General features: G+C 37.1%; 1 pseudogene; it reads right to left on the bottom strand.

Annotated features, from left to right (window-relative positions):
• Positions 1–2152: 2152 nt before the first annotated feature.
• Positions 2153–17341, bottom strand: LOC131276895 (vomeronasal type-2 receptor 116-like; annotated as a pseudogene).
• Between the last annotated feature and the right edge of the window lie 251 nt (positions 17342–17592).

Raw genomic sequence — 17592 nt, 5'->3', positions numbered from 1 at the left:
ATGCAAAATACACATATATACCTAAATTATCAATGAATGCTGATGAGTAGAGGAGAGAATGGACAGAGATAGCCAATCCCTGAGAGAGAAAACTTGCCCGTTGCAAATATATGAGCTTTCCCGAAATTAATTAATAACTTAAATATATTTCCAACGCAAATCTAATAGTATTTTATTATAGCTTCTGACAAGCCATTTCCAAAGGTCAAATGAAAGAAAATAAACAAAAACAGTCTTAGGTACCAACACCATTCCTCCTTACTTAAGGAGTTGTTTTTTCCCATCATGATTTCCTGGAGGAGAAGGCTGGAATGGATGCAGATGGGCAAACAGAAAGTATACAGCACAGTACTTAATTAATTTTAGTGCTTGTCCTTCCTCTTCCAGTTGCATTTTTCCTCATAAAGCAGTATTTATGTAAATTTGAAAAATTAATCCATAAGACTTTTTCAAAGAACCTCACTTCAAAAGGCAGTCATCAATTTGTTTGGATCCACATAGCACTTTATATTAGATAAGCATGACAGGTGGTATTATATTGAAGTTTAGGAGATTAAGAGAATTTTCAAAGACCAAATAGGGTCTAGGCTTATAAAACAGGCCCATTACATTTATGTAATATCTCAGAGACACAGATCTTGAAAAAGGCTATTTGAAAATGAACAATCTGAGTAAGATGAAAGGATCTTGAACATCATCATTACCACTGTATTTCCATTGGGCAGAAAGTTGAATCTCCAAAAATGAATTTGATTTTATTTACAAGAGTTCTTACCCTACATTCCCTCTTTCCTTCCTTCCTTCCTTCCTTCCTTCCTTCCTTCCTTCCTTCCTTCCTTCCTTCCTTCCTTCCTTCCTTCCTTCCTTCCTTCCTTCCTTCCCTCCCTCCTTCCTTCCTTCCTTCCCTCCTTCCTTCCTTCCTCCCTCCCTCCCACCCTCCCTCTCTCCCTTCTTTTCTCACTTTCTTTCTGACTTTCTCTTTCCTCCTTTTCTCCATTCCTTTACTCAAAGTTTACATACTTGGCTAATAAAAGAGAAAGAGAAATTCAACACAATGGGGTGCAAAATGATTCAAATCCTTTGATCTACTTGCTAAGGCTGAGAATAAAATTTGATTCTGAGTTACTTGATACTGGTAAGTAATTCAATTCTCAATAATTGGAAAAGAAGAGTATGTTATTTTCTCAGAAAAAGTCAGATATTCTTAGAAATCATCTCTAAAATATGTTCTCAATTAGGACCTCTAATTTAAGTAAGATTCTGAATTGCAAAGTGAATATAGTACATCATAAGTTTTACAACTAATAAAATGGAATAATATGCCATGATTATTTCTTGAAATCAGAGGAAAACATTAAACACATTGCATTTCAGAACCTAATGCTCAGCCCATAAAGCTTTCTGCATTCTCTATATGATCAGACCTGAAATCTACAGAAGCTAGAAAGGAGAACACAAATCCCATCTCTTTTAGATCATCTTCCCTACAATCAGCATTTCTGCCAGCCACGCTTTTGAGTCGCTTAGACATATTGAGGTTATTCTCTCCAACAAATGCAGAAATGGTGCAGTAATTATGAAGGAAATGTACTATCAATTATAAAATACAAGTGGTAATCATACTGAGCATAGTAAAACATTGTGGTATTTGTTCAAGAGGGGAAAAGTCAAATAAATACATTAGGAAGTTAGAAAAATGAGTTATTTATATATAAGAATCTATTATTCTTAAAATCTGGTCATGGAAATCTGGGAGCTAATAAGGAATATTCCATAAATGGTATTGTATCACTAAGACTACCATAAAGAGATGAAAGAAAGGAAATGTTGATAGTGTTTATAAGGGAAATTAGGAAAACAGAAGTGCAAAACAAAGTGGGACAATATGTGTAAATTTGGTAATTACACACAAAATGAATGCAAAATACCCAGCTTCATGAGTGTATTTGATATGAGGAAACAAAAATATAATTTAAAGTTAAAAATTTAGATGGCTGAAAGTTGTGTTCCTGAACACTTTGAGAGAATGTAGGAAATTCATCTGTTAACTGATGATAAATTACATTATATTTTTATCTAATACCTGAATACAAGCATGGAGTAGATTTTCATCAGTCCCCATATTTGTTTTAGGAACCAAATGAGATAAAACTTAAGAAAACTTATTGCCCCCAGAATGTGTTTTATTCCATAACCCATGGTGAGTGTTCCTATCTGGCCTTAAGAAAATAATATAGCACTTTGGAGCAAAGATGCAGCCTAGTAATCCAGCATTGGAAGCCAAGATGGAGAAGATCTCCACAGCTGCCATGACCTTCCCCTTGGTGCTGTGGTAGACAGGGAGGAAAGTGACCCAAACACTGCAGAACACCAACATGCTGAAGGTCAAGAACTTGGCTTCATTAAAGGTGTCAGGCAGGTTCCTGGCCATGAAAGCTACAATGAAGCTCCCAAGTGCCAAGCAGCCCAGGTATCCCAGGACACAGTAAAAGGCAGTGGCTGAGCCCTTATTGCACTCAATGATGATATAACCAGGCTCAGAGTGTGCATCTTTATCAATGAATGGGGAAGAGGTTCCCAGCCAGATGCCACAGAGTGTCATCTGAATCAGGGAGCAAATGGGAATAACAAAGTTAGGTGCCCCTGAAATCAGCCACTGTCTCATCCTTCTCCCTGGAGCAGTCACCTTGAATGCTAGTACCACTGTGATTGTTTCGGCCAACACATTGGACACAGCCACAGTAAACACAATTCCAAATGTGATTTGTTGGAGGATGCAGATGGCTGTGTTTGGGCGACCAATGAAGAGTAAGGAGCAGAGGAAGCAGAGCTTGAGGGAGATGAGCAGGATGTAGCTGAGGATCCTGTTATTGGCCTTGACTATGGGAGTGTCTGTGCTTCACAAAGAACCCAAGAATAACAGCAGAGAGGAATGAGAAGAAAAGAGATGTGCAGACCAGAGCCATCCCCAAAGGGTCTCCATAAGCCAGGAAGGTCACAGCTTTTTGGAGGCAGTGATTTCTCTCACTATTTGCATACTGATGATCTAGACACTTCACACACTCATCCATATCTGTTGAGAAAAGCAATGTGTCATCAGCACATGATCAGTAATTTTAAATTATTTATATGTCCCTAAAAGAAACACATTGGATACTTTTATCCATTTTTGTCAACTTGCGTTGACTTCAAGAAAGTGTGTGTTATAATCTGTTTATTTTTCTTCCCTCAAGCTTTCTCTTAGAGCTCTGACCTTCTTTTGACATTCAGACCTTCAATTGGATAGGAGTTGCTCTTTTCATTCACTGTTGACTTTTCATTCAGTTCTTCTTAAAACTGTATTCACTGGTGGATAACATATACTCATAAAGGGCACATATTATAATTGCATGATTAATGAATTATGAGGAAGGAAACACATGGGTAACAACATAAAGGCCAAATACTGGAACTAAGCAGCCCATTTGAAGCCCCTTTCCTAACTTCTTCAAATAATTACATCTCCCACATCTTCAAAGATGCGACCTTGCTGATTTCTAACATAGATTACTTCTGCTTGGGTCATTTTACTCAATACTATTTTTATGATATTCTTCTATGTTACAGTATGCAGATACGTTTTCTTTTTACTAACACTTCTAGTCTGATAAACCTTCATTTTCTCTTCAACTCTGCACCCATCTGCTAGTAGCGTCTATTCAACTTCCTGACTCTGGAGATTTGGTACTTCTAGACCTCTCTTATAAGATATTGTACAATATTTTTTTCTTTTTTTAACTTTCTTATTTCGGGAGTGTAATGTTTACAAGCTTCTTTTACATAGCCTCGTATCTCAGAAATTCATTTTTTACTTGTTGCCAAATAATGTACTGTGGTTTGTATGTCCCATATTTTATCAATTTAGCTATTGATGGACACTTGCATTATTTCCACATGTTTGTATTGTGACTAATGCTGCTATAAACATTGTGCACAATTATTCTGAGAACCTCTTTTCACATTTAATATAAACCTAGAAGTGGATTGCCAAGTCATGTGGTGATTCTATATTTAAATTTTTAAGGAAGTCCTATAATGCTTTCCACAGTGGCTGAACTCAATTGCATTCCCACAAACAGGGCATTAGAATTCCAATTTCTATGATTCCTCCCCAACAATAGTTATTTTATATTTTTAAAATATAGTTATCTTTTTGGGATGTGAAGTAGTAAAAACTATTCACTTATACTGCTGGATAGATTTCAATTATATTAATACATCATATTTTATTTACACAATTTACTCGTGATAGATGTTTATGCATTTTGATTATTATCAATAATGCTACTCTGAGCATCTTTAGACATCTAGTACAAATATGATGCTCCGTTACTAGGTCATATGCTATATAAATATTCATCTTTGTAAATAATGCCATCCACTTTTCCAACTAGTTACAGCAGTTTAAATTCTAGCAATCGACATTCATTCCAGTTGGACCATGTTCCCTTAGACCCTTGACATGAAAGTTGTTTAATTTTTGCTATTATGGGGGATGTTTTGAGATTTTCAATATGAATTTTGCTTGGAATTTCTTGGTGAGTAATTAATCTGAACATAAGCTCATATGTGCATTGCAAATTTCAAGATGTTTTTGAGGAAAGAGTTTGTGCTCAAGCCATGCACTTTTTATTGCTGTATTTTCTGTCTCTCTTGTGCTTTAGTAAAAGCACTCTATACATGCTAGGAATGACTTCTCACTGGCTAGAACTATTTTACACATTTCATCCAACGTTGGTTGTTCCCTTCTATTTCTAATTTGGTAAACAATGGTTTTGTTTGTTTTTAAATAATGAATAGATGCTCAATTTTATTCAATGTTTTCCTGATCTTTTTTGAAATGATGGTTTCTCCTTTTCGAGGTGCTCATGAACTGATGTTTTTTGAATAAAACAATCCTCATCACAACAAGTGTTTATGTTATACAGCTGGATTTGGATTGCAGCTTTTCTTTTCAGCAAATGTGAGTTTCGGCTCAAGAGAAAAAGTGACCCATTAATTTTATTTCTTACAACAATGTTATCAGACTTTGGTACTAAAGTTAAGCTTTTCTCATAAAATTAAATGTGCAGTTTTTCCAGATTTTCCTAATATCTGGAAAAGTTTGAGTAGCTAAGGATTCTTTTTCCCTTGAAAGTTTGGTTGCATTTTTCAGTGAAGTGATTGGTCTCCCATTTTTTTTTAGTAGATGTATCATTTTAAACTATGGTTTAATATCCTAAGTAGATATGAATATTTTAAGATTTTCCATTTTTCATGGGACAGTTATGGTAACTTCTATTTTTATGGGAATTTGAGAATTTCATTTTAATTTTCAAATATTTTGGCATGAAGTTATTTTACCATCCTTTTATGATTTAATATTTCTGTACATATTTCCCACTTTTAAGTATTTTCATTATTTATTATGCAATTTTTCTTAATTCATTATTCTATCAATTTATCATTATCTAAGTTTGTCTTTCATTAGATTTAGCTTTGAGTTTTATCCTTTCATATTTGTCTTTTACTACATTTTCTTTTTATACTTATTATTTTCAATCTTCCCCTTTCTTTATGTTTACTCTAATGTTATTATTTTAGTTTGTGATATGTAAACATCAGATTTTTTAAAATTCCAATATGCATACTAATAATACACACATAGGAATATAAAATTTAATGTTAAATATTATTCTCTGAGGATACCTTTAGCCCTATCATATAAGACATGAAATATGGCAATTTCAATTTTAAACATTTCATAAATCCTTTCATACTATTTACTTTAAACCATGGGTTATTTAATAGTGTATTTCTTAATCTCCAAATGTGTGGGAATTGACTTTGTGGATATACTATTCTTTTACATGTGCACATGGAATATTTACTCAAACTTGCCTTATAACCAATGTGTACATGAATTATTTTCCCAAGTTGACTAAATGCCAGGTTATATCATCAGAACAACATGTCTCAAAAAACTGAAACAATAGTAACCATTTCAGGGAACTAAACTGCATGTTAATCACCAAAAGAAACTTAGAAATTTACCACCATAGAAGTGATTCTATAATTTAATATCATGAATATGAATAATTTCAAGATGTTAATTATATTACGGAAAGAATATTAAAGCCTATTCTACATCATATCTCAAACCCCATCCTCAATATTCTGTGTGATCTTGTCACATTAAACTCTTTTCGGGTACTCTGAATCTCTATTATATGCAGTGGTGGTTTCCTTTTCTACATTTATAATAATTTGGCCAAAATTTTATTCCTTCCTTCACTCATTTTATATAATACTAAGTTCCTACCTCTCTGAAGAACCCATGACACCCGTCCTCCCAATGAAGGTACGGGTCAATATGTTCCTGTTCAAACATTTACTGTGTGATTCTTAAATCTGTTTTCTCCCCAATTACCAGGGAACTTGAGGAGAGTGGAAACTGAAACTCCTCATTAAGGGTACGTTAGATCATCCTCATTTTGTACACAATAGAAATAAATATTTCTAAAATCATTCCCAAATATTCTGAGCATCTGCTCTGTGTCATAAACAGTTTTAGGCACAGAAACTGAGGAAGGTCTAAACACATTACTTAAATATAATCTAAACAAGCTTTCACTCAATACGGAAATCAGGTACTTGTAACATTATGTATTAAATTCCAAGAGAGGAAGGAAACGTGTATTAATTTGGTGGCATCAACAAAAGTGATTCCTAGAGACTATTTGGCCTTAACGTGTCTGAACAATGACTCAAATAAGCTAGTTCTGGGCAGAGAATTGCTGTCATTTCAAAGGGAAATATTTTTTATTGTAAAAATGAAATACTATGCAAAGGAAGGAAGAATTTTGTTTCTGTAGTTGTCCTCCAGATTCTTTCTAATACCTTGTATGAATTGGGTATATAAAGGAGATTTGGGGACTTTTTTGTGGGCATAAACTTACCTGTCTCATTGGAAATCTCATTTTCTGGGCAGGGGGTGCAAAGAAAACAACAGGCAGCCTTTCCCTCCTGAAAGGTTTTCCTGAATCCGGGAAAACACTTTTCACTGCATACAGATTTGGGACTCTGGGAAGAAATCAGATACATGCTCTTAACACTAAACCTTTAATTCACCAGTATTTAGAATGTTGGGGTATTGGAGCACCAACAAATTTAAATTTCAAATACCTAAGTCAAATTAATTGATAAGATATCAGGTTTATTACATGATATGAAATAAAATAATTTAGATATGTATCTTTAAATAAATGTTTTCTTTTTCCATCCTTTGGATAGTAGGTGAGAAAATTTATCAAGTGAAATGGTAAGTGGTTAAACTAATAATTTGGCCATTTACTTAGCAGGAAGGAGGGTAGACAGTCTCTGTGTTGGTTAGGTTAATGTGTTAACATGATCAGTGTTTGGTCAAGTAAACTATGGGCTAATTGTTATAAAGAATATTTATGGATGTTAATCATCATGTAATAAACTACATAAATGGCTAATTACATGTACAATCCACCAGGGAGATTTCTGTCAACAATGAATAAGGTTTTATACAATCAGACTACCTTAAAACAGGAATTGATTTCAGGATTTGGAGAGAATTTCCCAGCTCCTGTTTGGACAGGCAGCGTCTCCTGGGAACTGATCAAGGGCCTTCATGGGACCTTCACTGGAGCCCCTGTTTTCAGCCTGCCTGCAGAATCTGGACTTGGCTATCCCCATGGCACATGAGAGAATTTTATTGAATCTCATACTATTCACAGATACCTCCTGTTGATTCTGTTTCCTTAGAGAAACTTGCCTATTACAATCTCCATGACAAGATTTTTGATATTTTGTTGTAATACTATGCATGGTAATTGGTTCCTACCCACCTCTGAAAATCCTGTGGCCCATTCTATCACCTCCTCAGATATAGACAATTGTTGATCCTGTGGCACATCTGAGTCAAATTGTCCTACTTTAACTTTAAGTCCAAAACCTTCTGGGAAATTCCAAAAGTTGAGAATGTCATAACTGGCTTCCAATTTCCTTTCATCATCAAAATACACTGGGTCACCACCAGGATTGTTAAATTGGACGTTCTTCAGAAATGGGTGCAGCTAAAAGAGACACACCTGTGAGGAAGTGGGTCCTCTGATCAAGGACAGATCACCAAGGTCGGAACATCCCTGATTCTCTGTCATCCCTACTTCCTAAGGCAATTTTATTATTAACATTCAATTAAGTAAAAAAAAGAAACCTTAAGGAGGACTAAAATTTCATAGCATATAAAATATTAAGTTTCAGGGGAAAACTTCCAGTACAATGAGATGAAACAATCTGTGCGTGTGGGATACAGACCAAACCTTATTGGAAGAATCATATCTAAACACTCTCAATTGCTGACTGAATTCTCCCCAAGCAAGGTCATCGATATCTGAAGAGGTTGTAGAATTAAATGATATAATTTATATACATTATCTAACACAGTGCCTAAAACTAATTAAAAAACTAATTTGTTCCTGCTGTCATGCAAGTGTTCAATGGAAGAGGACTAGGTATTTTATATTAAAAACTTTAGGTGGGCAGAATGTTGAGGGCCTTAGTAGCAAGAAGCATTGCCATTGATTAATAACTCCTTCCCTCCCTGCCATTGGCACCTTCCTGTTCATTACCATTTCTGCACAGGGCTAGATTTACCTCATAGACAGTGAACAAGCAAGTCATCTCTTGCACTTTTCAAGAGACAACCCTAAACTTCCTGACTTGAGCATATGCTGCGTTCCAAAAATTTTATGATTATGACATGTTGTGAACTACACATGCTGTTCAATGGAAGAGATATTACCTTCCAAGGGTAAACGACCAGTCCATCTCCATTTTCCACTGACTCCATTTGGACTTTTTGAAGAAGCATTTCATGAAAGCTCTGAGCCACAGCATACACTGCATTATAAACATTATAACTTCCTTCATTCATTTCCTTGTCAAATAGCCACCAAGGCAACAACTCCAAGGAAGCATTGGGAGGACAATTCTCCAGAGTGTTACAATCAGATTCAGAAACCAAACAATCAAAAGAGAGGTACCACAATTTAGTGAGGTAAAAGTCTTCTGGGTATTTTGAAGGTTTAACTGTCTGGATGAAAGTTTTGAAACCAGGCATATGAGCAAGGTGGTGTGAAAAAATGAGGGCCCCACGGAATGAATCAAAAAATTTCTCTCACTGGTGGTAAAATCCCATTGTGAGGTTGTAACCCAAACTTTCCCTAAAACTAAGAGTCTCCATCTCCAAAAGCTCAATCCCATTAGGGAGTCGGAGTCACCGTAAATGACAGTCACATTCACTGATGTTTCTCTGATGCGTAAATGATATTGCCAGTCTTTTGAGCTAATTGTCCTCTCAGTGACAGGGATCATTTCCAAAAAGGCTGCACAGACTCCATTTTTGTCCATCTCTGCTCTCAAGTCCCATAGAAACTTCACACCTCTCTTGCCTTCTGCGATGACCAGTCCCACTCAGTTCCAGCTGAAATGAAGCATCACTGAGACCATTGCAAGTGTCAAAGTTGTGTCCTTGGGAGCCATCTGATAAAGAGTTGACCACTTCCCATCATCACTCAGTTGTGGGTCATAGAGGCCAAAAGCAAGCTAAAGGTAGGAGTGAAAGAACCAGTATGAGAAAGAAGATTGGTCAGAAGCACAAAATCAGCTCTGATGAAAATTAAGCAATGTATTATTTTTATTTATTTTATTTTTAATTAAATTGTCTTTTGCTTTTAAGATACATAGATCACACAGAGTGTTGCCTTAAAAAATATGAGGTTCCCACATACCCAACATCCCAATCCACCTCTACTCCTACATCAACATCTTTCATCAGTGTAGCACATTCATTGCATTTGGTGAATACATTTTGGAGTATTGCTGCACCACATGGATTAGAGTTTAAATTGTAGTTTACCCTATCCTCCCATTACATTCAGTGTTTATGGTAGGATATTAATGTCCAGCATCTTTCCCTGCAATATAATTTTGGGCAACTCCAGTCCCCAAAATGCCTCTACATCCAATCTCTTTACCCCTCTCCCTGCCCTCAGCAACTATAGTACCCACTTTCTCCAGATCAATGCTACAGTTTCTTCCATCACTGGTAAGAATATTTCTTTAGTAGAAAACCAGTAAGTTCACTCTAATCCTTTTTACTCCTCCATCATGTGGACCCTGGATTGGTGATGTCCACTCCACTTCTATATCAAGAGTGCACTCAGATCCCACATGGTTGATGGATGTGATTCTCCTACTTTGAGTTGTAGACACTCTCAGTTCCTAGTTGTGGTGGTTGACCAACTTCAACCTCCCTGTTAGCTGACCTAGATAAGAAGACACAACCACAGGTACTGGTGCTCCAGAGGGCTACAGAGACACACAGGTCTATGGTCATGGAAGCTGACACTGGAGTTCAGTGCCTTGTCCGTGGATATTATTTTGGAATTTGTTTTCCTCAGTGTGATGGAGGTGGACTCAGATGTGACCTTTCTACACATGCCTCTTCTGTCACTTGTACTGGAACTGTGGTTGGCACTGGGGTTTATGTATATTCAGGAGACTTGAACCTCAAGAATGACCAAATTGCAGCTGGGCCCTGAGCCTCAGCAGAGTTGTAAATCCTACTCACTTGATCATTAAACAATGTTTTAAACTGGAAAAAGGGAAGATTTGCTCTTCTTACTTTCTAATCATCTCCCAATCTCTGAGACCATAATGGAAACTAACTGATCAGTTTCAAGGGTCTTGGAAACTCCTTTGGCTTTTACTCACTTGTTTTCTCATATGTTCTAGAAAATGACATGTGAACATCCCACCATGTCTCTGTGTACTGGCTGTAACCTTTGAGACATGAGTAAACACAATTCCTTTATTTGACCTTTTCTTTCAAGGTCCCTGAAATTAGCAAAGGAAATATTAATTTATCCCTCCTTCCATGTGATGAGGTTCACCTGTGGGATTTTGTAGAGTTCCAGCAGTGTCCCAATCTGGGCAGAAACTGCCCATGTTGTTCCTGTAAGGGCTGCTACAGACTTGCTCTCTTTCCTACAGGTGTAATTAGGAATGTCCTTGCCCAGCCCTGATTGCCAAATGATGGGATTCTCCAATGTCCTCTGTTCGCTGTGTAATGAATTGTACAGATCAAATCCCAAAGTAATGTTGGGTAAAACATGGGGGTTCCTGTTGATCTCTTCAATAGCAAAAACCAAGGCCAGAACATACTGGTAGATCTTGGTCTGAAACCTGTATGGAATGCAAAGTTATATTTAGGCAGAAGAATCAAATCATGATTATATTCAAATTCAATAAAATGACCAAATTAAGGATGAAAGCACAAGTGGACTCATTCTAGATTAGCTTTTCTGAAGCCGTGGAATATCACCAATCCTAAAAGAGCTAAGAGGGACTTGAATGCTATGATTGAATTCTGCATTTTTGGAGGAAGATGATACTGTTTACAAAGGAATGTGTAGTGAATGAAAAAATTCATAAAGAATTTTTAGTTTATTCTTTATATCAGGAAACAAGAATTATTTTTTCACATTAACACATTATTAAATGGTTTATATAATAGCAGGATTATTGTCATGAGTTTAGAGTAATTCTAACTGAAGGGTATATCTCTTCAAAACTGCAGTGCCACAGCATAAGCAGAATTGGATGAGAGAGGCAGAGGGGCATAATATCTGTTTGGTGAGAAGTGTCCACAAGAAGACTGATAATCAATTAGCCTTAGGTTCTACCCCATCAAGTTGTGGACATGCCCTCTTCCAACGGTGACATACTGGGAAGAATGTCAGAGCACAGAATAGGAAGAATCATGCAAGGCAGGAATGTTTGGGACAAGAAAACTGATGAAGTGCAAGGTGATCCCTACCTATACCTAACAGGACTGGAAACACTGTAGTGTACTAAAGGGAAAGGTGTCATGATGCCTAGAAATTCTCTTAACCATTTCTTAATCAAAATATTACAATCCTAATAATACTAACAATTAATCCAAGATCTTCCTTTGTACTCCATTCATATGACCCTTACTCTTTTCATCTTTATTGTTGATTTGTGCACAGTTCCACTTCCTTTAATAATTAGTCATTTTGCAGGACAAATGAAGTTTCTTTCATTTTTTTTTACCTGGCAACTGAATTTCCAAGAAGAACAAAAGCCTCCTGCATCCATTTCAAACATTCTTTTTCGCAGGCTTGATTAACACACTAGTAACTATCGCTTACTGTACATTTCAACAGTTGGACATAGGGTTTCACATGTGCTCAATCAATCAAACTTGTTAAATTTTTCAAATATAATTTAGATTTAGTAGATACATGTTGTCATTTGAGAGAGAAATATTGAAATTTCTCAGTATGATGCCCTGTTTATAACTTGTTTCATTGTTTTTTGAGGATATTATATATTCATATGTTTATAATAATTCTATTCCTTTGGGAAGATTTGAACCTTTTATTATAAGGAATATACAACTCAATTCCTAAGGAAGCATTCTATCCTCATCCATATATAAATATTCTTACCTCTGGTTAATTATGGTTATTACTGTTAGCAATCTAGGGTATCTTTATAGCTAATTACACAATTGGCTTTCAAATTTTCATTTTTCTTTAAATGTGTCTTATAAACACATTTTACAAGGAAGTGGGATGGTATAGTCTCTATGGAAAAAATTGAATTACCTAGTAGGAATCTCTTCCACAATATAGAAAAAGAAGGCGCACCATAGCTGTGACAAACAACAAGCAGAAAATAATATGAAATAATCTTTAAAAATACTATTAGTGAATTAGATAATAGTTTACTCAGTCTTCACTTTCCTGCAATGATAAAAAAGTGCACACTCAAAGAAGTAGATGAAGCATTAAAGAACATTGAGCATCTAACTGAACATATTATTTATGAGAAGAGTATTTTCTTAATATGATTAAATACCAAAACAAAAATGCACTCAAATTGAGAATTTAGACTTTTCTTAATGCAAAGATAGTGAATCAAAATTGGAGGTGGCTGAAGGTCAGGCATACAAGGATCACCCCCACACAGGGGCTGATCTGCACAGTCTAATACTCTCCCCATTCAGGATCTGAATGAGCCACAACCATTAGCCAAGTTTGCTGATGCAGAATATCATATGCATCATGTATTGTTGGATGCTCTGTGCTTGAAGAATCCCTGAACAAAAAGCATTACCTTTAAAATCAAGGGTAGGACGAGGTCTGTTAATTTCAGTATTGCTTTGTACCTTACTGGCATTGATAGACTATTAAAAATGATAAAAATGAAATAAAATAACAGGCAAAAAAGAATGGAAAAAAAGGAGCAAACCATAATCTTGCTGGAAGCATGAGGTTCACATGGGAAACGCAAGAGAAAATGTGAAAAGTATTTGTTTTTGATAAGTAAGTAGTCAATCATATATAGAAAATTCTTAACATTTAAATATTAATATCAATAATTCATTTAAATTTATGGGAAATAGGTATGATAGCAATAGGTTAATAATATATTCTTAATATTAATTATGGTATAATATTGGGCAATTTCATTTATATATTTTAATACAAGTAATAATTAATATAATTAATAATTGATACGATTAAGACATTTTAATAATAAATTCACTGTAAATTTACCTGTAATTTAATTTGTCTGTTACCTGTGAACAAGACCACAAAGCTCTACTGAGGAATGTAAATGCATAACAAACAGGGAAGTGGGTCTAATTCAGTGGTTGAGCATGGGCTTTCCATGTAAGAAGGTCTCCCACACTCAATCCCTGGTACATCCCCCAAAATATTATACCTATATCAATTGTCTACAAACGTTCTATAAATTTTAGTAGTATTATTATTGAATTAATGAAAGTGTTCTAATAATGATAGAAGTAATGAATGTAGAAATATGTGATAATACCAAATATCATTGATTGTACATTTTTGATGAATTGTATGCTTTATGAATATGCATCAACAAAATTGATTGTTAAAAAAAAAGTTAGCACAATTACTAGATTACCAGTTACCAGGGTCCACAGGATGAGGTGAAGGAAAAGGGGAAATTATTTTTTAGTGTTTATGGATATTTTCGTAGAGATGATGAACACATTTGGGTAATGGATGTTGGTAATGGCAGCTCAATAATGTGAATAACATTTGGAAAATTTGCGTGGTATGTATGTTACTATAAAATATTTTTAAAAATCATTGAGACATTTATAAGGCTAATGTTAATACAGCTTGAGATTTCTGGAAATATGGTAAGTTCAGGAAATTATTGAAATAGTTGAGAACACTAGGGGGAGAATATAACAGAAAAACCAATAATTGCAATATTTAGTTAGGCACAATATTTTAAACAGAATGAGAATGGCATTGGAAGATATGCGTATATCAACAGGAAAGAACAGTAAATGGAGACCAATCTGTGTTTAAGTGACTGGTTCATGCGTTATCAAGCTTGTCTTGCAAAAAAGGACAGCAATAATGAACTGTCTGATTAGTGATGAAAGCAAATAATTTTGGAATATAAAATTGAGGTAATCTACTACATACTTGAGGAATCTTTCCAATTCTCAGAGGAAACACAAGTAGTAGAATAAGCACATCTTTTTATCAACCTGAAGTGCGGCGGCTTGCTCGGTTGGTAGAGGTGGGGTCTGGCTGCGGACGAGGGGTCGGTCCCGCTTGGGACGAGGGGTCGGTCCCACTTGGGACGAGGGGTCGGTCTGGCAGCAGACGAGGGATCGGTCTCACAAGGGGTTGCGCGGTTCGGCTGACGGGGTCGCCCAGCGAAGCCGGTGACGAAGGGGTCGCCCGGAGAAGCAGGCGACGAACTGGGGACAAGGGAGGCCAGGCCCTTGTCAGGGGCTCTCAGGACTGGAGGGCGCACGGCAGAAGAACTACCGCGGAGACGAGGTAAACATGCAAGTCCACTTTATTGAGGGAGAGGCAACAGTTTTATAGGGGCTGGGGAAGGCTGATTGGTCAAAGCCACGCCCTGTTCTGATTGGTTGCCAGCGAAAGGTCAGTGGGCAGTACTGGACGGGGGAGGGGTGGTGGTTAGGGATTGGCTGTCGCTGTTGCTGGGGGAAGGGGCAGGGTTTAGGGATTGGTGGCTGCTATTGCTGGGGTGGAGGGCAGACTTGAGTTTCCCCGCCCACGCCTGGCTGTTGCTGCTGTCGGGGGAGGGGAAAAGGGCAGACTGGAATTTTCTGCCCTGCGCCTGCGCAGGGAGAAAGAAGAAGAAGGGTGCCGCCCCACAGGCATCGTGTGGCACCATCTGGGAGAAGGGGCGGCCGCGGAAGCATGGCTGCCGAGAAGGGGAGACCCGAGGGCACTCTGCGCTCATGCCGAGCTTCCTTCAGGGGTGGCGGTGGGCCCGACCAACCACCCTATTATGGGGGCAGCAGAATTAGGCCTACCGTGGCCGCTCCCCCGCCAGGCCGGCAAACCACACTTCAGCCCGAAGGGTGACCGCACTGAAGATTAGGGAGACATGGCCAAAAAGGTACACAAAATAGAAGAAAATATACCTGAATTTTACTTTAACTGAAATTTCATGTTTTTTTTTATTTAAAGATATGTTACAGAAAAATATTTAAAGCTAGCAACAACATGATGAAATGAATTTTTAATGAAAATGTTCTTGTTAATTCCTCTAACAACAATATTCTTAAAAAGTGAGAAGCCCTAGATGTGAATAGAAAAATGTCCAAAGCCCTGAAAGGCAAATCGCCACCCCTGAGGTGGTTTGAGTGGATAGCAGAGTGTAAGAAGAAAAGCAGTTAGTGCCTCCTCTTCTGTCAGATATTACACCACTCTTCCTCTCGGCCTTATAGGATTCTTAAAACAAGCTGGGACAGATGAGAAAATCTGACCTTCTACCCCATGAAATTCAGGTCGAAATGTCCCTGAATGAGCCAAGCTCTACTCCTGCATTAAAAGGCAGCAATCAGCAGCATCCTTCAGAATGAGGTGTGTGCATCAGTCATGGATGACAATGGGACAAATATATTTTGGAAAATTAAAGAGAGAAAAGAAGCAGGGAAGCATTGGAGGAGTATTAAAAATGGAAGATAAGCAGACAAATATCCAGAAATGGAAAGAAAGGAAATTTAGTTGCAAGCTCCTTCGAAGAAGACAGAGGTCCCAAATTCCTCACCCTTCCATCCCATGTCCCAATTTTGCTCAGCTGCATGCAAATCATGTTTCTGGCACTTTCAAAAAAGAGTTAACCCATCATTTTACTGAGTGAAATCACCTCTTCTCACATGAGCAGAAACTATCTGCTGGAATCTCCTGAATTTTTTTTTATCAATTTTTTTGAAACGTGATCCCTTGAAGTTTCACTTCATCAATTCATTAATTACACCATCAGATATAGAACTGGCAGTCTCAGAAATCTAAAAACGGAGGTAGTTTAAATGCCCCCATGAATCAGAATCAAGCTGGAGTTGAAAATATCTCACAAATGATTCATCTCTTATACCTGGTCAGGCAGGCTGTTCGAGGAGGCACGAATGAAGCCTGAGAGGTGATGCTCAGAGATATTTCAAACAGTAGCCAGATGCCTACAGTAAGAAATCTGACCATGCGTGGGGGACACATATACCTGGGTCATCTTGGTAAGAATATTAGTGACTATCTTCATGGGGAAAGAATAATTAGCAAACCCTTGTTTGGGGAACAGATATTTACCTGAAACCTTTTAGCCAAGCTCTAATGCCAAAGGATAGGTTTTCTAAGACATATCACTTGATCCACTGCTTGTGGCAGCAGACTCAGGAGGAAAGGCAAGGAGAAGTGGAGCTTTTTGGAGAGGGCTGTCTCACTTGGATTCCAGCACTGGAAAAGGGAAAGTCATGGAAACTAAAAGAAAGAAAATTAGAATATTCTCGTTCCCCTTTGAAAGAAAAAATAGCAGTGGGAAGAAACAAAATAAATTACTCACATCCTGGGATGTGGGTAGCAGGTGTGAATGGCAGGGCAGGTAATGTGGAGAATGTTGATCAAGCCATCAGCAAATTGCCTAGGCAGCATTCAACCTAATAATAATGCAGAAAATGAATGAAAAATCGCTGCTGTAAATAGACTTCCTTGGTAGGCTGGGTGATCCAAAAATTTGTTAGAAATGTATAAAGGGGGAAAAATCCACCTATAATCAGGTCTCCATCCTTAAATACACTGGGTTTCATTCTGTGGAAGCAGGTAGGATCTGTTAATCGCCATGCAGAGAGGGGAAGCTGAAGGAGCAGGAAAATAAAAATCAGTGGGTACATCGCAGAACTGTCTCCATGAATCACAGCCAAAGCTTTACATGTGTGCAAAGTATTTATCAGACAGAGATGAAATGGAACCTGTAGCCACAAACAGATGTATCTATATCTATATCTATATCTATATCTATATCTATCTATATATATATATGTGCATGTATGTGTTTGTGCAGGATATTATTATGATCTGGAAAGGGGAGTCTAATTTCTCCAATGATCTCTTTTTGCTAAGCTTTTCCATATCCTCAAAGACA

This window comes from Dasypus novemcinctus, chromosome 30, assembly GCF_030445035.2.
Source record: "Dasypus novemcinctus isolate mDasNov1 chromosome 30, mDasNov1.1.hap2, whole genome shotgun sequence".
Classification (NCBI taxonomy): domain Eukaryota; kingdom Metazoa; phylum Chordata; class Mammalia; order Cingulata; family Dasypodidae; genus Dasypus; species Dasypus novemcinctus.
This window is presented reverse-complemented; position numbering and strand designations above follow the sequence as displayed.